General features: G+C 41.9%; 1 protein-coding gene across 6 annotated transcripts in view; it reads left to right on the plus strand.

Moving 5' to 3' along the window:
• Window positions 1-6: 6 nt before the first annotated feature.
• Window positions 7-22,967, plus strand: part of CHD7 (chromodomain helicase DNA binding protein 7) — a 133,463-nt gene continuing 110,502 nt past the window's right edge. For 4 of the 6 annotated variants that reach the window (XM_041412998.1, XM_041413009.1, XM_041413008.1 and 1 more), the window contains exons 1-2: window positions 7-450; window positions 2,519-2,622. The gene's annotated coding sequence lies outside the window, so the exon portion shown is untranslated. Of the gene's footprint in view, window positions 451-1,313; window positions 1,527-2,518; window positions 2,623-22,967 lie in introns of those variants that run through there. The other 2 variants (XM_041412999.1, XM_041413002.1) reach the window with 2 other exon arrangements.

The following is a 22,967-nucleotide window of genomic DNA, read 5'->3' on the forward strand; positions in this document are numbered from 1 at the left end:
GCGCAGGGGGCGGCAGCCGCCTGGCTGGCTGGTGTCGCGCTCGGCTCGGCTCCGGCGGGCGCGCTCGCTCGCTCGGGAACTATCGGATTAAACTTGAATCGAGTGAAATTACACAAAGGAGCGAAGCGGAGCCGGCGGAGACCCCGAAACTACCCGAGACCCGCGCTGACCCTTCCTCTCCCTCCCCTCCCTTCCACCCCTCCTTCGCCTGCCCGCCCCGGTCAGGGATCCCCCTCCTCCCCTCTTAGCCCAGCCCCGGTGCGAGCGAGCAACTCCGTGCGTGTGTGTTGTGTGCGTGTGTGTTGTGTGCGAGACCCGCACCCCGCCTCGCCCCCCCGGCCGACGGCACCAACTCCGGAGCGTGTCCCCTCCTCCTCCCCGGCCCTTCGGCGGAGGGCAGCGAGGGAGCGAGCGGGGGACACCGGTCCCCGACGGCCACGCACCGGCCCGGTGAGTGACCCCGCACCTCACTGGGCGCGGACGGAGGGAGGGAGGGCGGGCGCCGGCCATGGAGCAGGGCACCCGCGGCAGGTCTCTGTCCCCGGCGGAGCGGAGCGGCGCGGGGGTGCTCGCTGCCGGCGGCGGTCCGGGGGGGGTGGGGGATGCTGAGCCCTGCCGCGGCTCCGGGCGAGGCGGGGCGGGGGGGGGGGGTGTGTTGAGGGGGGTGTCTCAGCGGGGCACTTCCCCGGGTGTAAATGGCTTTTTGTTGTGCTGCGGCCGGCCGGCCGGCCGCCTGCCTCGCCTCGGGGGAGGGGAGGGCACGGGGAGCCAGAGCGCCGGCGCCCCTTCCCCTTCCCTTCTTCTCCCCCCTGCGCTTCTCTCCGCAAGTTTGGAGGGTGACTAAAAATCCGGGAAAAGTTGAGCGAAACTGCGCGGCGGGGGCGGCGGGGCCCAGCGCCGGCCGGGATGGCCGCGGGAGCGCTTCCCCCGCTGACCACGCTGACGGATCCCGGCGGCCGCGTCGGCACAACAAGCGCTAACAAAGTGAGGGCGCTTCCCTGCCGTGCACGGCCCGGCCCGGCTCGGCCCGGCACCGCCCCGCTCCGCGCAGGCACATGGGTCGCCGGGGCCGGGGCCCGGGCCGCAGCGGGGGCACCCCCAGCGGAGGCCGGGCGGTGGGTGGCGGCGGGCGGCAGGAAGGCGGGCGGGGAGGGAGGAGAAGGAGGAGGGAGGCGGGAGCACGAGGTGCCGCTCCGGCCGCCGGTGCGCGCGGCGGGGGGATCGTCCTGCCCCGGCGGCACCGGGAGGGGGCAGGGGGCGGCCGGCGCTCCCCGGTGGCCGGAGAAGAAAGGGGAGCGGGGGAAAGAGGGAGGGGACGGGAAGGGAAGGGAGAACGCTACCCGAGGCAGCCGGAGCGGTGCCGGCGGACGCCGCATAATAGGGGTTTCACCCCGCCGGGTACCTTCGCTCCGCCGGCGCGGAGCCGGGGCGGGCGGGAGGCGCTGCCGCCGCCGCGCACATGGGGTCGGGGCCGGGGCGCTCCCCTCGTCGCGCTTCCCCCCACCCCGTTCCGGGCCATTTTGAGGGTGAGCGGAAAAAGGTGGTTTGAGGCCAAAGCGGTCAGGGCGCGGAGCGAGGGGGGGTCCGGCCGCGCTCGGTCCGCGGGGCGCGGTGGGAAGCGGAGCGGGGCCGGCGGCGGGCGCTGCGTGCGGGGCGGCGGGGAGCGGGCAGCGCCTGTGCGTGTGCGCGGGTGTGTGTGAGAGAGCGGTGGCGGGGGGAGGGGGGCAGGGTTGTTAGTGAGTCTCAGGGAGAAGGCGCTGCAGGCAATGAGCAGCCATCATTACGTTGCCTTCATTTATCCCGGTAGCGCTAAATCAGGGGACGCGCTCCCACGCCGGGGGAGCCCCTCCGGGCGCGCCCCGCGCTGCCGGGCCGGTCTCCGCGGGTGGGTGTTCGGGGGGGGCGGGTCGGGGTGCCGGGGAAGGGGGTGGCCGTGGGCACGGGCTGGAAATGGAGCCGGTTTCCCCGGCTCCCCCCGACAGCCCGCTCACGCCCGGGTTTAAAGTAGTTGTTTTTTAAACAGACAATGGACAAAAGGAAAGTAGCGATGGATGCCCGGGAGCTCCCTGTCCGCTGCGGGGCCGCGCGGCGCCGCGCAACTCTCCCGCACTTACCCACTTTCTGCCTTTGTTTTCGTTTGGGAAGGGGCCGAGCGTGCCTCCCCACTACAGAAAAGGGCGATTTTTTCATTTGCGAGAAATCTCTTTTTTTTTTTTAAATTTTTTTTTTTTTAAATTTCCCGTGCCACTTGGGCTTCCGCGGATGTTTGGCTTGGGGAATATCAGAATAACCTCGGTGCGATAAGTTTGTTTCTGTGTCGATGTTCGTCTTGATTTTTACTCTCATCAAAGCAGATCGCGGGCAGTGTTTATCCTGGAAGATGGCTTTCGGGAGAATGTGTTAGCTTTTTTTTTTTTTTTTTCCCTTTTCCTTTTTTTCTTTTCTCGTGTTATACGGGACTAGCTGAGGTACAAACAAGCAAGTTGAACAAAAAATGTTTCTGTTCATTTCCTCACAGATCATCCATTCTAACGACGGCAAAAAAATCTTAATGACTATGACCTTAGCAGCATGGGTAGCTGATTTTTCCCAATTATAAATCCCGTTAGTTTGCGGTAATGTGTGAGTATCAATATATAATTCATATTAAAAAGCATGATCCGTAATTATTATTATTCTTTTTTTTTTTTTTTATAAAAGTTGAAATCTATCATTTTCCAATGAGAGTGCTGCATCTGTCGCTTGGAGTGTTTTTGTCTCGCTGTTGCACAACAGAGGCTCTCCAGTCTTTAACCTAAAATGGCAGCTTTAATTTGACTGGGGCCCATTCATTGACAATGATAATAAAAAGGCTGAAAGCTAAATGTAGCTGGATGCTTGGGGCACGTATGCAGAACACTTTCCTCTCCATTGCTGGGTGCTGCTAAGAGAGGAACTTCCAAGCTCTCTAGTTTCCACCGTGAAAGTTTCCAACACTTTTTTTTCTTATTAACAAAATAAAACTAATAATAAAAAAACCTGCATTGCTCAGCATAGACCATATTTTAGATGTCCAGGTTGCTTACAAACTTAACGGTGAGGTGACAGTTAGAGAGAGCTCCTTTGAAGAAGTCTGCATTTATAACACCAGCAGAAAAATTCTAGTAATCACTTCTAAAATAAGATGCATTCTGAGGGAAATTAACCATTTCTTTCTGAGGTTTGTAACAGGTGATCAGAACAATTACATTCTGTATATTTTCCTATCTCCAGCTACCAAAAGTGGGGAGTACGGCTTGTTTCTTCTTGTTTGGTGTTGTAAATGTGCTCAGGGTTTTGCAGAGATCCTTATGATAGTGTACTATTTTCCTCTAGGTTAAAACCACAGCTGCTTGGAAAAAGTAATTATTTTTGGTCTTAGACATAATGTGAAGTTTGAAACAGTTTTGCGAAACAAAATTTCCCCTGCTAAAGTATTGGTGAATGCCACAGATTCACGCATCTTGTCATGTCTTTCTGTTTACCTGAACTGCTTATTTTCAGTCTCTTTTGAGCTGTTTTTACTAAGAACTTTAGAAAGAACATTATTAAAGCCATTGCACATGCTCTTAGAGTATTAAATGCTTGTGATTGCCAGTGTAACTGAATTACTGATTTACTGATACTAATTGGATAATCATATTTGACCAAATATCTTACTAAATATTTAACAATGTGATGACATTTCTGTTATTGCTTGTAAATCATGGTTAGGTTATTTAAATGGGAAAAAAGCCTCATATTTGTAACCCAAAATTATTTTATTGCCTCTTCAGTAATGAAGGAAAGTTTCGATCACAGGCAGGGATCACACAGTCCTTTTAGGAAAATAAAAATTTCTAGGGATTTTGCACTGTAACAATGTCAGTAAAAATGAGGTTTAGTGGAACACTCTCTATTGCAATCAAAACTCTGTGCAGTGATGGGAGATTTCAGATGTGACCAGTTCCTTTTGGGTTTGGTTAATGCAGAAGCCTGAAGAGTTGTGTCAAAGGAGCACTGTAAAGGTTTCCCTGTCTGTGTGGAGGGGTCAGTTAACTTGAGTGTAGTTTCTTTCCCACATGAGTTATTTGCTGTTTTGAACAGAAAAGCTTTTGATGAATATTTGCAGTATTTCCCATTAACACTCAAATAACATTAGGACTTTTATAAGACATAAAACAAGTTGTTGGTGAGTCCAGGTGGGTCAGGCCGATGGCAAAGCTGCAAGCAGGTACTGAAGAAGGATGTGCTGCTCAGTCTGGGCTTGGCATGGCTGGGTGGGTGTTGTGGTCAGCGGGCCTGTCCTGCCCCGGCACACAGGGAGGCTCCGTGCCAGGTCTGTGCCCCACGGATGGCAGCTCTGTGGGCAGGAGAACCTGCAGTGTGAGGATACAACAAAACCTAAACAAAGGCAACCCAGACGTGATTTTCTGTCAAGCTGGAAAGGCCTGAGTAATAGGGGCTTCTCAGGTTTTCTCAGAGCTGCTGGAGTGTGGCAGCAAGGCTGCGTTTTGCCATGGGGTTTGGTTTTGTTTGTAGCGTATGGTGTGATAGGTAGAGGTTGCTAAGGTGGGAGGGAAGAGGTGGAAGAAAGTAACCAGGAAGGAGGAGGGTGGATATAAATGCTAGTGTCGCCTTGAATCCTGTGCATTACCTCTATCCCTTATTTCCCATTCATTTTTCCATTAAGTTTCAGATGGAAAGCCTTTAGAATGTGCTGGTCGGTATTTGCTCTTGTGAATCTGGTGTTATTCAAAGAAGTGTGTGTGGCTAGCAAGGGTACAGGCGACTGTGTGACAAGTGGTGTGTGTTTGTGAAGGTCTTCCTTCCCCCGGTTCCCTTAAATCCTCACTTCCAAACCCTTATGTATTTGTCTGCTGTGAACAAATCACTAACTGCTCAGATTTATGAGCTGATTAATTGATGCCCATAAGTAACATGGGTGATACTTTTATGTTACTTTAATGTTCCCTGTATACAAGAGCAAACTGCAAATTTTAGTAAATAATTAAACTGTCTTTCTGGCAAATGAATCTTTTGTGTGTAGGTGAGGCTTTAGCCTTCACTTTTCCAACAGAAAATTACTGTATTAATTTAGCTTCACCATTTAGCTTCATCATTAAGACCGACATTAACTCCATAGTTTCTCATCATTTATATTTCCATAAGTAACTTGTTAGCACAAATACAAACTGCTGGATTTTAATGGAAGAAAGTCTTAAATACTGTCTATATTGTAGCAGTGGTAAAAAGGCAAAGGGAAACTCCAGCTATGATTTGATTTTCAAAACTCAGAGGAAGGAGTGAGGTACAATATGCAGAAACATCCCATGTTCTTATTAGGGTTCTGACGAGATACTGAAACCTGATGGAAGTTTTCCTCCTGATTTCTTTCCACCTGCACAATCTGACTAACTTTCAGTGATTCGCATCTTACCCAAGATCAGCAGTCATGGAAATGCCACGTCGTAGTTGTGCACCAAATTCTGTCTTGGAAAATGAGGTTGGAAGGCATGATGCAAAAAATAAAAAGGAGGTTATGACCTAAAGGACACATTCCAAGAGCCCAAATATGACAACAAAGCTCTTAAGGGTATTCTTAAGTATATAAAAGCTGATTAGCTCTTAGCTTCCAACATTGTGACTTTTCTGAGATGTAAACATGCACCTAGAAGAAGCCAAGCCAAACCCAAGGATCTTTGTGCTGCCACTTGGGTTCTTCTCTGGATGCTGTTCCGTAGCTGTTTCTAAACACTGTGGTTGTTTTGCTGCCCTTACCCTAAATGCATTGTCCTTAAAAAAAAAAAAAAAAAGAAAAAAAAAGGAGGGGTACAACATAATTGAAACATTTTATTTTAAAAGTTGCGATTCAATAAAAGAGTGCTATATACCATATAAGCTACTGTTTTAGTAGAACATTGTAGCACATGACTTTGAAAGCTCATTGGCATGTGGGAACTAACCAGAAGCCCTTGCTGGCATGATGTAGGGCTTGCTTTGCTCTGTAGTGACCTATATAGCTATTTTGGGTGTGGTTTTGCTTGGCTTTCATGGGAGCTGAGTCCAACCTTCCTCTGACATAGACAATTGCTGTGACGAGAAGGCCTTGAGGGGAATGGTGGGGAATAAATAACTTTGGGAATCAATTGTCTGGAAAAAGTCATTGCAGCCAAAATGTCTGCCCTCTTCCTAATGGTTCTGAGGGGAAAATAAAATTTCACTTATATGGTCCTGATCCTTGAGGTTATTCTGTTCAGATTTCATTTAAATACGAGCTTGTGTTTGGGGAGAGCAATGCAGCAACTTACCTGCCTGGGAGTAGCTGGCATATGGGAAATCCAGTGCTGGATCGTTTTGCAAGCACTTTATTTTAATGTCCTTGAGCCGCTTTTTAGGCTGTTCAGCTGAGCTTTCTGTTTACCCTAGAACTTCAACAGGTAGCTGGCTTTCACATTTCTTGGTGATTTTGAAAGAAATTGACCTCCCCACAGTTTATTTTGATCTCTATCTACAAAGCGCTTGTCACTTAAAACAGTTTGTGGAGGTGTACATCAGATGTACAAAGTAGGATTCCTTCTGTGCAGCAGAGGCAGTCCTGCTCAGAAAACAAAACTTACTTTCCTCTTTCCTGCCCTTTCTACTCCCCTCCCCCCAGCTTTCCCATAGATTTTGTTCCTCTTCAAGTTCCTTTCCTGTTGGGTTTTTAATCTTTTTTCCAATTCATACTGCTTTCTGTTTGCTTAATGGAGATGTGTTTTCTTGCCAGCCCTAGATAATTAGGATACGTGGCAAAATAAACATGCTTTTCAGCTCCTAATAATGCTGCTTTCTACCAAAACCATGGAGGATGCCTAAGTTGGTGTGGGGAGGGCTGGCTGGCTGCACCAAAGCTTGATGAAGGCTCATGTTAGTCCCTGGATGCTATCATGGCAAGGGGATGGGCAGCAGCAGACAGCCAGAGCAGGGGGCTGCTGCAGTGTGCTGGCAGCTTCCCAAAGGTTCTTCATGACCCTTTGGAGAGGAAAATCCTCTTGTTTCAAGTTTTGTTTTCACGAAAGTGACATTCCCATATCTTTTAATAGCTAATAGATAGAGCTGTAGTGGCTTCTCTTGCTCTGTGTAGCTGTGAGGGGGGAGGTCTTGTCCCATGGCAATTTTGAAATGGACATAGCCATTGTGGGCTATCCCTTGCCAAGCAGAGAAGTTTGGGGTGTGGGGAGGAGCTCCTGCCAGGATTGTGATATTTCTGAAAGAAATAGGAGAGCTTTGGAGACCAGGAACTGTGTGACCAGTGGTAAAGCAGATCAGAACATGGAGCAAGGCCAAGGAAGACTTTAATAAAGGCACTTTTGTCCTCGATCTTAAAATAGGAAGCCTATGGATTTATTTACAGGGTAAACAGGATTTGTTAAGTGGGTAGTCATTATGTGTGAAGGAATACTGGTCATCCTTTGGGAGAGAATTCAGGTGAAGATTAAAGCTGAGCTGAAAGCTGGAATTTTAGAAGTTTAGACATCAGTCATAGGACAAAACATGGAGAAAGTCTTCATCACAGAAAGCATTGAGGTAGGTAGTGCTGTTCTGGGAGAAATGTGAAACAAGCTCTTACATAACAGAAACTGAGGAACTCTGTTCAAGTCTTTGGTATTAACTTGGATGAGCTAGTAAGTGGGAAGTCTGAGCTGATGACAAGTTATGAGTAAATATTCTTTCCTTCAAAGAGGATCCATCAATGTAGCTGTTGAGATTGAAATTCAAAGCTGAAATGCTACTTGGTAAAGGGCGTTGCAGGAAAGCACGTGTCAGTCTGTACTGTAGAGAAAGGCAGTTTAGTATTTCTTCAAGTTGAAGATTAACAGCCAGAAAGGCAATACAACTGACCTGGTTTGTAATGCTCAATAGAAGGAGGATTGAGAGAAGGAGGGTAATGATGAGGCTAACAGATGTTCAAAAATAATTCTGATAAGGCTGAGATAAAAGTGCATGATGGTGAGAGACTGGTAAATTTCAAGGATGCATCTTAATTAGTTGTTCAGAGTATAACAAATGTTTTCAAAACCTTACTTGTTCCTGGACAGGAGAGCTTATCTGAAGTCCAGGAATCAGGCATCCTGAGTATCCTGCTGCTTGAAGTTCTGTATTTGAATGTGTATTTTTTTCTCATGTGGGATAAGAAATACTGAAACAACCATAACTGCAGTTACTGTCTTGACATGAGATCTAATATGATGATTTTATATTTTTGGCTCAACTGTCTGGTATATATCTAGGCAAGTCCTGTGGATTTTTGAGTATGTGCTCTGGTTTGTGCTGCTTCTGGACTGAAGTAGCTGCTTGTTGGATTTGGTGATTTATTGCAAGGCAAAAACCAGACAGCTCATCATCTCCAGTTCTTGGTTTGAAAAGTACTGGGACTTTGTTGCTAGTTCCTGGAAAGACCAGCCAGCTTCACAGGGTGGTGTAGTTGTGTCAGGATGGCTTAAAGGAAGGTCCTCTGACATAGCAGCCAGTGCCTATGTGAGTTCAGAGATTCCTTTAAACTCTGACTAGGGGACTCTCACTAAGATTATAATTCTTGCCTTGAGTTGTTTTAACCATGAAGAATTAAACTGAGAGTTTATAGTGAGTAGTTTACTATCTCTGTTGATTTAGGAAGGAATCACTCAGAAAGTGAGTTAAATAGGGATTTCTGGACTGCCTCAGGATGTTAGTCTGGGAGAGAACTGCTAAGTAATTCAGTTTATTTATCAGGACCATTGTGAGGTGTCTGCTGTGCTTTGCATTCACTCAGCTCTGTAAGTGGAGTGCAACCTCACTCATCTTTACTTTAATCATCATTCTTTCATTGGGGGAAGTGAATAAGCAGGCTTCAGCTTCACTTCCCTTATTTCTGTATTGATCTCTACAAAGGTACATTGTCATTTTCATTTTTTTTTTTGTTCTTTTTTTTTGTACAGAAGTGAAACGTGCTTCTTTATTTCTGTTGTAATCTTTACAGAGGTTACTGAAAAAAATTTGCCTGTTTCACCTGCATTTCTCCTTACTACAGTTCTGCAGTGTTCCCCAGCCCATGCTGTTTTCTCTCACAGAAGTGATTCTTAGTGAGCATACTTTCACAGTTCAAACAGGATTTGAACCTTGTGGCAGCCATGCTGAAGGAAAGGGTTGTTTTGTAGACATGGCACGGCTGTTGGAAGAATCAGCTTGTTACAGGCAGCAGTAGGACAGAAACATGTCTTACAGCTTGGGTCTGGGAATCTTTGTAGTACGTAGTAGTCTTAGAAGTTGAGCATATTTAGATGTTCCACTGAAACAATAAAAAAAAGAAAAATGGAAGGAGGGTATTTGTGTGGCTTTGCTGTGGTTAAGGTGACTGAATTCTTGGACGGTGAGTTCTGAGGGAAGTAAGTTAAGGTCTCACACCCGCTTGCTACCCCCTCCCCAAACCATGACTACTTAATTTTGTGAAGTTAAAAAATAAAACCTTGGCTACAGAAAGGATGACAGGGGAAAGCAATTGCTTCCATAGTTCTTCTCATAAGAAATTTCCCTAATGCTGTGATTTAAAAGATTAATCTCCTTAGTCTCTTTCTCTTCTTCACCTTTCTCTGTCTCTTCTCTCAAAAGTAACCAAGATGCTTACCTTTCTGCCTGTCTCTCTGGGTGGACAACCTCTGGCTTGTCACTGGTTCACATGTGACTTCCCTGGGATTGTCGCATGACCAGTGGCACAACTGGACTGTGCAGTAGGGGCTGGTTGGGCAGTGCAGATTTTGGCTGTCTGAGGAACTGGATTAGGAGGGGTTCTTAGAGGTGGATATTAGTGTCAGCTGGGATGCAGGCTGTGTGCCTGGACTTGTCCCCTGGTGGGGCTTCTGGGATCGGCTGCTGTCTTTGTTTGTGTGCCCATGTGTCACTTGGAGTTTGCTGGTGTGTTCTGCGGCCACCCAACATTAAGATTTTAGGTGGGAAGCTGGTAGGGTCAGGAAAGCTAAAAATCCCCTCTCTAATTTGACAAGGTGTGACAATGGTGGTGTTTTGGGTCAGGGTGTTTTTTCTCTTCAGCATATGCTGAAAGCAGCTGTTTCTGTGTTGAGGAGCCTCCAGGTAGGCAATGAACTTTGAATAGCGAGATCGATTCCATGTGGCTGTGGGAGTGATACCTTTGATACACCTCGACTTCTCTCTTCTGGAGTGAAACAGCACATCTGTAGCAGGCAGTCCATGATAATGAGGCAGATTGATCCACGGACAGAAATCAGTGGGCAGAAAACCTGGGAACTAGGCAGCTGTAGCACCTGCTTCCACCATGTTGGCTTTACTGCCTCCTTCCCTCAACGTGCTTTCTCTTGGGCACATAGGCTGTCCTCTGGTAGGTTTATTTTGGATACTGGTGACAAAAGGTCTTGCTCTTTTCTGCTTTTCCAAAATACTCTCCATCATAATGTTTATTGAGATTGGTGGCTGTACCCAGGGGTTTTTTGGGTTTTTGATTTTTGTTTGTTCATTTTTTTAATTAAAAAACAACCCCCCAAAAAGCTAGAGTGAAATCTGCCAAGCTTTCTTTACCATCCTTGTGTAGGGTATCCTTATCTTGAGACTATGTTTGTAAGAGCTTTTTTTCTTCTGATAGAGTATGATACTTAAATTTGTGTAAGAGTACTTTTTTTGGTATGATAAGGTGTTTTTTTTGTAGCTCTGAAGATAGCTGAAAGCTGTTGAATGTTGTCTTGTGGTCCATCTAATCATTTGTAAGTCAGGGTATGGTTTGAGAAATGCAGGGAGCTAATTTAACTGGACATTGTTCGGAAAGGAGTTTCCTCTCTGCCTTTGTCCCTCTGCACCCCAACTCACAACCACGTGGCTCTGCTACTTTTTTCTGGCAGCAGTGCTTGTCAGGTCTTTCTGTGAGCCACTTTAGTTCACCAAAATGGTAGAAAAATAACTCTGTAAAATGGAGAGCATTTTGCTGTTGTAATGAATCAAACTAGCTCATAAAAGGATCTGATGAACACCAGAACTGGTACTAAGGACGAGGGGGGCCGCTGGCTTGGAGAGCAGCAAGCCCTTTTCATCTTTTCATTTTGGTGGCAGTGAGCAAGTGGATTGGATCAGTTGCCTGGGAACCTTCATGGGAGAAAGAGAAATAGAGTAATCATCTGTGAAGCAAAGGACACGAAAAGAAAAATGTGCTGGCCTGAGTTAAAATGGGTATTAAAATTTGTTTATTCCATTGATGCTATGGATTGCAAGCTATAAATTGGTTAGAATTAATGATCCACTGACCAGAAATCAGTTTTCCTCTTCAGGTAGGAAAACAAAAGCCTAAAAGATTTACTAATATATAAATAACTTGTTTGCTCTTTCAAATGTGAAATATTTAATCTTTGAAACAATTTATTCACAATAAAGGGGGGGAGGAGTCTGTTGGTTTTGGGTTGGTGGGGTTTTTTTTTCATTGGTGGTTTTTTGTTTTGTTTTTGTTTTTGCAAGCTTGAAATCCTCCATTAGGTTCATCAGCTTTGAGTCAATTTGTCTGTCTCAAATTTTATCAAGTCAGTGTTGTTTCAGTGTCATCAAGTTTCATCAGTCAGTAATTCAGTGGATTCCATTATTCAGAGTATTCCCAACTATTTACATTTTCCTGCTGGTTTGAGATGGAATGAGTGCTTGGTCCTAGTAGGTGGCTGAGGCTGTTCCTATCATTGTCTTAAGCTTTCTGATAGTGAAATGAATGCACTCCTCCTTGTTAGAATAGGTGAAAGAAAGTACATTGCAAGTCAAATAACATGCTGCTTAGTCACTTCTGTAATACTGTGCTCTTGCAGCTCTCCAGAGAGAGAAATGGGCAGTTTACATTGTGTAGTTTAGCAGAGGAATGAACACCTTACAAAAAGTCAGGGATTCTGACTGCATCTTCTTCTCAATCCACCTGTCAGCTTGAGGTGACTCTTTCAGCGTAGCAGCAACGTGGCATTAGAAGCTGCTTGCTTTCTGAAGAGCTCTGGCTTTTTGTCAGCTTACTTGTGTATATTGCCTGCAGCGTGACAGAAAGGGACTTCTTGGCAGGTGGAAGAGTAGAAGCTCATGCTGTCCTTCCTGTTCTTCTCAAGATTTGGGCAATTGTATGTGTGTTAATAGAAGGTAAATTCTTGCCATAGTTACAAAAAACCCAAACCTTCATGTAGTGCACCTTCTAGATTCCCTTCCTTGGGTTTTACATCTAAAAAAGTCTTTTCCAGGGTCTGCAGGGGATGGCAGGAGGTGCAGGAGAGGGGATTTACAAATTTTATCTTATGGGTATTGTAAGCTGCATTTGGTGCAGACTGAGGAGCGGTGGCCCTGACTAGCGTTGTGTGTGTTCAGAATGAATATTGTAGTTACTAAAAGCAGCTTGTTTACATTAGGAATTGTATGTGCTAGCTCTAATGGGCTTTAGGAAGCCCAAAGCACAGCTGTAAAACATCTGTCTCTGGGACCAGATCTTGTCTGTCTGATGAGTTGTTGTCCTTCATTTCATGCTCAGATTTACACAAGAAATAAAACTTTTCTTTCTTTTTTAATAGAAAAGTTCTTCAGCCACCCTGCTTGAAGACTGGTTTGTACTTAAAAGGCTATCATGCTGTTGTCTTGAACACAGAACTTAAAATAGTGACTCAGTATTAACTTAACTCCACTTCCTCTTTAATCCGATCATCTTGTTGCTATATGACCTTACAACACCTTAATTTAAAGGCTGCTTATTCCAGTGGATTACATTTGGAGGTGTCTGGTGTGGTAGGCATTGCTGCAGGAAGGGCTTAAAAGGAACTTAAGCACTGCCTCAAAAAAAAAAAACAAAACAAAACCAACCCAAGGTGTTGGAGTAGGAGCAGCAAGGGTATTTTTCCACTTTGGGATGCTTGCTCTGAAAGAGCAGGAGAAGTTTTGAGCATATAGTTCTGCTCTACCATAAGAAAAAGTGCATTCACTTCCAGTGAGTGAATTTGATGCTCCCTGTCTTAATTACACATGGAAGAGTTAGAAGGCAAAATATCTGTTTAGTTCATGCATTTCTGAGTGCTTGGATAGTTTTTCTTCCTTTCAAGGCCAGTGACCTGAGCAGGTGGTTGGAAGCCAGGACCTGAAGTGCTAGTCCAAACTGGTGTGCCAGGTTCATAGTGGTGTGCTTTGTGTCTGCCATATTGGGATGTGTAATAGTTGCTGATTACCAAGCAGCACTCAGCAGAGGATCTTGGTTCTTTACCAAGTGTTAATTCTGTCTTGCTACTGCTCTCGTGAAGTAGATAAATGCCGTCCTTAAAAGGAGAGTTGGTCTGACATTCAGCACTTAAAAAAAAAAAAAACAGAAGAAAAATCTTAAGTGTTTAGAGTCTGTGTCTGAACAGACTGCTATTTTTCAGAATTTGTCTTCTTCCTTTAAATATTTTTCTTAGGAATAAATGCTAAACAATTGTATTTTGTGTATTGAGTTTAGGGACCATAAGCTTCATCCTTGTCCTATACAGTTTCTTAAACAAACTCTGCCAAACAGTCTGCCATAATATGTTGAGCTTTGGTTTAGCAGCAGGAAGAGTTCAGAGAGTGTATTGTCTACTCTGTGCTAGTAGCCATTTTGACTCACATTTTATGTGAGTCAGGTTTGTCTTCCATATTGAGTCAGGTATTTAACATGACTAAACTAAACTAAAGCCAAACAGATCATCTGTTGGCTGTGATCTGGAGGTTATGGGGAGTTTTACTGTACCTGTGAAAACTTTGATCATTTAGAGTCCTTGAAAATAAACCACTGGCATGTTCTGCTCTGTTTCTGACGGAGGTCTAGCAGAAGGTCTGTTCTACACTGGGAATATGCTGCTGCCTTCAAGCTTGGGCTGTGCAGAATGGCAGCAGAATGGCAGCAGCACCTTCCATGGACTGGAGAGAGCAGGGGTAGGCTGGAAGGTGCAGAGAGACTGGGTTCTTCCATTGCTTGCAGAAGCAATTGCTGTGCCTTCTGTGCTTGCAGAGGGGAAGTTCTGTACCCCCAGTTCAGGAGATGGACAGGGTCCCCACTTTATAGGTAATAGAGAGGGTTTGTTTTCAGCAGCTAAGATGTTGCACAATGACTTGTGGATTGGAACCAAGGATTGAATTCAGTCTTCCAGTAATTCCTTTAAGTGCTTAACCTAAATATGTTGTAGTTATTTTAAGTACCTTTTTATAACAGTTGTAAAGCTTCAGGCCAGTGCTTTGAGCTGATATTATCTTTTACAACTGCTGTTTAAACCAGGAAAAATATGAATATTTTAATTTTTTTCACTATTTAGTGCTGTTTTTAAGTCTTTTTCCTTCAAACATGAAAAGATTGTTGTAATAAAAGTTCAGTATTCTAATATTTCAGTGTATAACACAACTTCGATTTATTAAAACCACACTTTTTTCAGTTGTTAAAAAATTGAACTTAAAACCCACTGTAGATACTGAATACATGCAGAGATGTACTGTATGTGCTACAGTATTTAGTATTATCAGTGTTCCTGTTTCTTTTTTTTTTACTCTTTTAAGGGGTTACAACCAGATCATAAACTCTAAATTATTTGGAATAGGGATAATCTTTTATATAGGATCAGTAGAATTTCAGCAGACTCTAATACAGTTTTGGGCGTCCTTGTCTCTCTCATGCTGTGGTCCTCTAAAGTGTTGTAATCTCACTTACTGTATTTCAGTCCATGTTACCAGTACTTCAAGAGTGTATCTTCATGAAAGGAGGGTGAAATGTTATACTGGAAATGGTGTATTATTGAGGTAGCATAGTTGTCAACACCTATTAAAACCATGTTGCAAATATCATCTTTCTTTTACGGTACCAGAGGTCTGAATCCTATTTCATAGCAACCAGGGTGGAGGCTATCCAGAAGCAGAGCAAGCCTCTTAGCCTCCACAGCTCTGCTGCTCAGAATTGTCTTGGAAAAAGTGATAGGTAATGCTTAATGAATTTCTCATACATGAATTCATCTAGTCTTCTCTTGGTCTGTGTAAACTCTTGGCTTCCACTAGGACAGTGACAGAGTTCTGCAGCTTAAGTACACATTGTATGAAGAGCTGCTTCCTTCTATTTGTTTTATTTTGAATCTACCAGCTGCTAGTTTTGTTTGATGTTCTCTAGTTTCCTTGTTAAAAGGAGAACAGTGGTTCACTGCATACCTGTTCCATCCTGCTTGATTTTGTAAACTTTTTTTATTCTCTCTCTGGTTGGCCCTTCTTGAGGCTGGAGATTCTGAAGGGTATTCAAATGCCTCTCTGGTCCATCAGTAATTTTAATTTTGAAATGGAGGTGAGAAGAGCAAACATGGTCACTGCAGCAAGGTATATGCACCTCATAGAGTTGTGTATCCCATTTCTTGTGTAATTGTGCCTTTTTTCTTTTTCCATCTCTTTTTTTCTTAAACATTCTTAGTGTTCTGTTTGCTCTTCTTACAAATCTTGTTTTCCTAGACTATTTTTTCTAGCTTCCAAATAATGTCAGGGTTCAGTAAACTGTATGTAAAACAGTCAGATTGTATTCTCATGTGCATTGCTATCTATTTCCTTTTACTGCATCTCATCTGCAGTTTATTACACCTTCAGTGAGTGTCATGAAGGTCTACTGCTTCCTACATAGTTGATTTTAATTTTTAGCAAAATGAACTTTTTATTACTATTAGCAAACTCACTTCAAAGTTCACCCGTTTCTTCATCTTTTATGTGCATGCTGTCAGTGTAGATCTGGAAAAGGTTGGGTGATGTTTCCTAATTTGAACTGGTTACTTTCATCCATGTGAAGATCTTCCCTCCTTTGCTGTTGTAGCTTAGTTTCCTTAGGAACCATTGCTGGAGGACCTTTGTTCAGCAGCTGGCATGTGTTTTGGTCATCCAAGTTAGCTCAGACTTTGGCCACTTATCAATTGTTTCAGTGAAATCTCCTGTACTGTTAAGACAGGACTTTGCTGTGGGAAAGCATCAGTGTCACTTCTGTAGTCTGTACTTCGCTATGTGTCTGTGTTTCCTCTATTTTCAACTTACATGCCCTGCTGGGACATTAGACTTGCTGGCCTGTAGTTCTGGGCAGACTAAAGGTACGACCACCTTTCAGAACTGATGAACAACTGGCAACAAAGCAGTTGGAACCTGAGATATTTTGTGGCATAGTGGACAGATAGGCTATTTTATCCTTCAGCCTGGTGAATGATATCTGACTCTTGATGACTGCATTGGTGACTGCTGCTGTTTGCTTTGGTTTGACCAAAACTGCCTTTGAGGATTAATGTGCCAAAAAAGATGAAAGCTTGCCTTAGCTTCTTCAATGACAGCAGATGCAGAAAACTTGAAATTTTAATTTTCTTGGAATTTTAATATTCTTGGAATATTAATATTCTTGGATATTCTTTCATATCTTGGTTATATGTTAGTCCAGTGGATTCTCTAGCAGGGTCCCTATATCTGGCATTTGTGAAAGGACTTTTTATGACTTTGCCACTCTAGGAACATATCTTTGTTTGCAATTTTTTGCTAGCTCCTCTGGTCCAATTTATTCCCCTCTTCCTGTGAAATGTTCTTACTGATAGCCTTCCCAGCTTGAGGTTTAGCTGTGATGCATTTTTTCCTTGTGTCTCTGCATTTTCAATATAGTTTTTTTTGTCTGTTGTCTGTAAATGTTTTGTCAAACTGCTTGATTTTGTTTCTCTTAGCAAGCTCTTCCTCATTTTAATGTTTTTTTCTCTTTGAAAGTAAGCACTTCAATGATGCATTTTTGTTGTTTATTCCTGTTTTAGGAATGCTAAACTTAAGTATATTTCATGGATTTCATTAGCAGTAGCCATGAATCATAATAAAGTTAAGTCAAATATGACAGGAACAAATCTGAATCATAATATGATTTTGTGGATGTTTAAATAGTCCATGTTCTAGTTAAAATGTGGCAGTGTTGCCCTGTGTACTTCAGTTCAACTTCCTATAAATAGTTTGATACATACAGTTTAAATGCTTTTATACTGTAAATTCTTCTTGCCAGCAAACCAGTCACCTTACCAAGTTGTACAAATGGGATGGAAATTTATTCTGAATGCCACTGATTTATTTAGGAGTGAGACAAAGTATGGGACTGTGTCCTTCAGTTATAATTCCCCATCAATTGTAAATTGATGCGTTTGTTCAAATATACAGTATAAAACATTATTACAATCAAGCTGCAGTTATCATGGGAGCCATAACTTCTACTTTTCTTTTTCTTGGCTCTCTGTGTAAAAAACTGTACTGTAGTATATTATTTAATTGTTTAGTACTAAGGTCTCTCTGTTTTATCAGAGTATGTGACATGCTACAGTACCACCCTGTATAAAAGCCTTTGGTGCTTGAAGCAGTGGTGGAACAGTAAGAGTTTATTCATATCTTCATGTATAGATGTGTGAGCACCATATTTAGAAGAACTTTTGCACAAATAATAACCACTTCGTACTGCAAGATTTTTGGGAATTATGTTACTTTGCTTAGCTGAGAATGACTTGGAAAGACAGAAGTCTGTAAATCTGAAGCAAACTGAATACTTCTGTGATTCTTTTGATAACTTGTGTTAGGGAAGAGGCTCTCCTGAAAGTTACTTGCTCTTTCAAAGTAGTCTGTAGCATGTACTCACACAGTGTTTTAGCACAAGCAACTGAAATTTGAGGAATTTTATACTAAAGTAATGGGGAAAAATGTTGGCTGTATTAAGAACGTGAAATATTTAAGAATTCATGGTCATAAAAGTAGGAAAACTGGTTTTATAGAGAAGTAGCAGTTATATTTTCAAAATAGATGCTCTGGAGGGTGCCAAGTATGAGTTCATAAGATAAAGAAATAAACAGAATTTTAAAAGAGATCTTACAAAATTAATTTTTTCTTTAACAGGAATGCAGGTGTCATGAAAGGCTTGTGCCTATTTCAGTTGTTGAGGAATCATGATCCTGCTTTGCTAAGTTGATATTTAAGCTTTCTCATGAAACCTACTACAGCTTCTAGATAGCATGCCATATGTACAAAATAAATTAATCAGTTGTTTTGTTATCTACTTAAAAGTTAAATTGCAGTCAATGTCTTTACAGGTAAATTTGTTGAGGGTAACAGGAAAAGGAACTATGCAGAAATACAGGGTTTGTTTTAAGAAAGAACTTAGAGGAATTTTAGGATGTGGTCATTCCTTAGTTCAACTAATACAAGCAAAGGACCTCAAAGAAGGTGGGGAGGTGGTTTTCTGTTTGCAAAGAAAAGGTTGGTAACAGAATTTGAAGTAACAAGAGCTGAAACTAATCCAGCCTAGACACAATTAAAAGCAGCGTGTTCTGGCATGGTAAATTCTCTTAGGTGGTGTTTAGTGAATGGTTGCTCTTGCCATTCATTTTTTATCTGTTCCCTAACTACTGCATTTTGAATTTTGCCTCCTAAGTAACTTTCATGAAGAATAGAGTGGAAATCTAGAATTCATTTAAAAGCAGAGCGGTTGTGTAATGGTAGGATGTGTCTCTGCTATTGGAAGATCACAAGCTATCAGTCATTTAGCACTGAGTTTTAAATGGAATAGGTGCTTTTATAGGCTGATTTATTAGAATGCATTGCTTATAGGTTTGTTGAAAAATGTCACTAGCAAATTTGATGTGAAAAAAATGGCATGAGCACTGTTGGAGATTTTGTCACGGTCTTGGAATAGCTGATAAGCAAAAGGAGGTGCTTTAATGCTGTTGTTTTCTCTCTTAACCTCCTTGTCCCCTATCCTCCCCCACATACAGGATTTTGAAAGTGGCACTGGGAAGGAGAAGGAGGTCTTAATCTAGTAGCATGAACAAAGCTATGGATCTTAGTTTTTTTGCCTCTATTTCTTTGATACTTCTCAATGGCATATATCACTTGTATTCCCTCCACCCCCAGTAATAAGGCAATAACTTTTGGGAGCTTTTAATGTGGCACCTTTCTGTTCAACAAATACATCTTTCAAATAAGCTTGGTGTTGATGATTTAAGGATCTTTTAGTATTATCTTAATTTTAATAAAAAAGGGTGTATATGTTGATGAATGGCATGAGATCAAATCATGTGCTTTGTTTTAGAGGACTGGAACTAAATTATCTTTAAGGTCCCTTTCAACCCAAACTATTCTATGATTCTGTGATCTGTGAAACAGTTATGCCTTAGCAGAATAGAGTCACAATGTAGGGTTTGTTGTAGGATAAGACCAAAACTGACTCTTTGACTGAAAGTTGTCAGTTTTCCTTGCTTTTTCAAAGGCCTGGATATGTATTTGTCATTCTGATCTACCCTTAAGTTTAACTACAGTAGCAAACTCTTGGAAATTTTATGTGGAAAATACTTTAAAATGTTCATAAAGATGGACCATCCCACCATGGGTCTGATGCCTCCTTTCCACCTTCTCCATGTGATTATTGATCTGAATCAGACATTTACCCATCACCTGGCCACATATTCTTAGTAATGAGTTAGAAACATACAATTTAATTCCTGCTTCTTATCTTTACCTGTGTAAGCCCAGTTTCTGTATGGTCAAGAATGATGATTTTTCTTTCCTCTAGTCTCCCTTTACCCATGCATGCCTAGAAAAGAAACAGTCAATCTACCAGTTAAATGTATTTCACAGAGAAGTAGAAGAATAATCTGGGCATTTAATGTATGGGGCATAAAAGGAAAAATATCTGAATATTCAGGTAGATTCTAATGTAATACAGAGAAATTGTATGTTGGAGTAACTTCTGAAAAGCATGTAACTGCAAGGACAAGAAAAAGGCAACAAAACAGTATGGCAAATTTGAGTGGGTAAGCAAGTTGGGGTCTTAAGGTGAAGGGCCTGGATAGTTTCAGAATATGTGGACAGGATTAATGGAGGCATGTTTAGAATTGGTAACACTGTTGACACCAGTGCTACAAACACTGCATTTTTATGGACTGGAGTCCCATCCATCATCTCTAGCCATTTCCAAAAATCAAGAGATCTGAATTCTCTTACTGTATTCTGTCTTGTGATAAATTTGGTTAAATCTAGCTATTCTTCTAGTCTTGGAACATCATTACCCTGTGAGATTACAAAGTTGCTGTGCATTACCTAATGGAATCCATAGTATGTTTAAATACATGCACAGCTGGCATTTTCCTTGTTAAAACCTGCAAACTTCATATTAGGTTCTCTTGTGTCTTGTAGTATCTCTTTAAAATGTTTGTAGAATTAGTACCTTAGATCTTCTGTATAATTAACAGCATCCATAAAAGTGATCTGTGAAGGAAAGACCATTGGTTGGGGTGTTTTGGGGGTGTTTTTTGGTTTTGTTGGTTGTGGTTTTTTTTTTTTTGTTTTTTTTTTTTTTTTTTTTTTTTTTTTTTTTTTTTTTTTTTTTTTTTTTTTTTTTTTTTTTTTTTTTATGAACAAAATCTAAGGTAATACATGTTGTAAAACTTTAGTCCAAGTCAAGGTTTCTTTAACATGAAATGTCATTCACTGGAATTAGACTGATTACATACTCAAGCTTCTGTTTTAAGATACAGGTATTTTCAACAGTGGAAGGTTAAAAATGGTATCTTGAAATATGCTTCTGTTATCTTGAAATATGTCTTGAGTCAGCAGCTAAGTCAAGTTTTGGTTTTGAAATCTGATAGATCCCAGCCTCTGGTATTCCTTCAAATAAAACTGTCTTTTGCTTAGAGATTGGACATTTGGAGTTAGTCATAGATGTGAGCTTTGTGAAGTTGCAAAAGTGAGGCTCGGGTTACAGAGCCAGAAATCACTCTGTTAGAAGTTTAATTTGTTCGTTCAAGAGATTTGGCATAGTTGAGGGTAGAAACCTGTTCTCCAGAATAGCGTTCACTTTCCCTAAATCCATGTGTATATTTCATTTTTTCCTGGCTAGATAACTGACTGCAGCAAAGTGATTATGTGAGGTAAAGCTGAAAAATTACAAAAGAAAAACTGCCCACTTGCACTAATTTTTGTATATTAATTACAGGTTATTCTTCATTTATGACCCTTAGAATCCATATTTCCTGCTAGAGAACTAATAACTCTTTAGCAGATCAAACCTTTCTCTCTGGTCTGTAATAAATATGGCTTGTGTTGTAGATACTTGCTGTAAGCTTTAGAATCAGACTTCTCTCAGTCTATAAATTTTAAATTTTCTTATACTATTTGTTGAATATAATTATGAGTTAGTTGATGATCACGGAATAATTGCACTTGATAGACTGAGTGAATCCACTGTATCTAACTTTTGGTAAAAGATCATCTATGTAGTCATGCTGAATGATAAAGACAGTGCTAATTTGTTTTGCTTCAGGAATAGTATTGCAATCCAGTCATATCACACTTGCTATCCCTTTAAAACAGCCTCTAAATTGTTGGAGAAGCATCCTGTGTGATAGCTCTTGTATTCAATGAGTTCTTGGATGTTTCTGAAAGATTTATAGCAAAGTCCAAAGCATTTCAAGGCCAAGTATAGCAGTCTTGTCAGATGCAGCTTTACAGCCTAGTGACTTATAATGAGAGTAGAATGTAATTAGAAATTGTCCATGTCTTTACCGGGTACTGATGAAAACTATGGCTCAAAGGTTAATTCAAATAATAATTAATATTGGTTTCTGTCAGAACAGTGTGGTAATGAAATCTCTGTCGTACAATGACTCTGATTTTAAGAAGAGGGTGTATAAGAAATAGAAGCTAGGGTTTACCTTTTCTGATTATATTCACTTATCTTACAATCAGCATGATGGCTTGATAAAGCATAATTTGAGAGCAATTTAAACATACTCAGAAATATTACAACCTACAGTGAAAATCATCTAATGTGTTGCGTCTGTTTATGGAGATAGATTTATGGCTAGATTGCTGAAGTAGATGGATTTACTACAAATGATCCTTAAGGACTGCATATGAATTTTTTGTTGTTGATAATAACTGATCAATACCATGTGTTTGTGGAAAGTCTTCCTGGTAAGATTTGCTAGCATGAGAAATGTGGGATGTTACATTGATGTTTGTTTAAATTGGACTAGTTTCAAGGAAAGCGATAGACCAGGTTTTGCTGGCAACCAAAACAAATTCTGTTCATTTTCTTTGCCCAAGTTGAAACTTTCTATTGGAAAAAAATAAATGCTGCTAGCTTTGCTGAAGCTGAACCCATAATTTTTCAGTTGCTAGTAGTCAGTGAGCCACTAGACCTGTTATTTTGTGAAGCATTTAATGAATACTTTCCTGTCACCTGGTTTTGCTGTATCTGGTCTGATCTTCTTTTTAAAATTTACCTACCAAAAAGCTTCTCCAGAAAGTTACAGCTGTAGCTTGGGTTTATGGGTCACATAGTTCTGCATAACATGCCTTTCTTACACCTTGTGTTCTGTCTGCTTGCCGTAAATGTTACTGCATTGCCTCCCACAATTTTAAATTTGCTGTAATTCTAAGGCTGTTTCCTCTATTGCCAAAAAGTAACTCTAAATGCCTCTAAATTTGATCTGACAAAGATAAGGTATTTGCATCCTTATGCATGTGAAAGTGATCTCAAGACTGATTTTTCCCTCATCTGGATAATGCTTTCCATACAAACTGCTTCAGTTTTTGGGAAGCAGGGAGAGTCCACAGTCAAGATCAGACTTCTCTGTAGCAGTGGCACCCAGCAGGGCATGAGCTACATGGCAGGGGTGGGAGCTGAGAAAGGGGATGTGCATGTGTGTGTTTTAAACTGTGGAGATGAGAGATAATGAAGCATTATGTTGGTTTCTTGGAGCTATTCCTGCTGTTCTTTCTTCTTTCTTCATACATTTTCTCAAATGCCAGGATAAGAGAGTTCTGTGCTACATTGACTGTGCTATGCTGAAATTTCCACTAGATGAGGTAGGAAAAAAGCCCCACAAATTTTAATGGTAGCACTGGAGAAAAGCTCATTGTGCAAATCAGATGCTTAAACTTCCTCTCCCTTATTA

This window comes from Onychostruthus taczanowskii, unplaced genomic scaffold, assembly GCF_017590055.1.
Source record: "Onychostruthus taczanowskii isolate IOZ18803 unplaced genomic scaffold, ASM1759005v1 scaffold4, whole genome shotgun sequence".
Lineage (NCBI taxonomy): Eukaryota > Metazoa > Chordata > Aves > Passeriformes > Passeridae > Onychostruthus > Onychostruthus taczanowskii.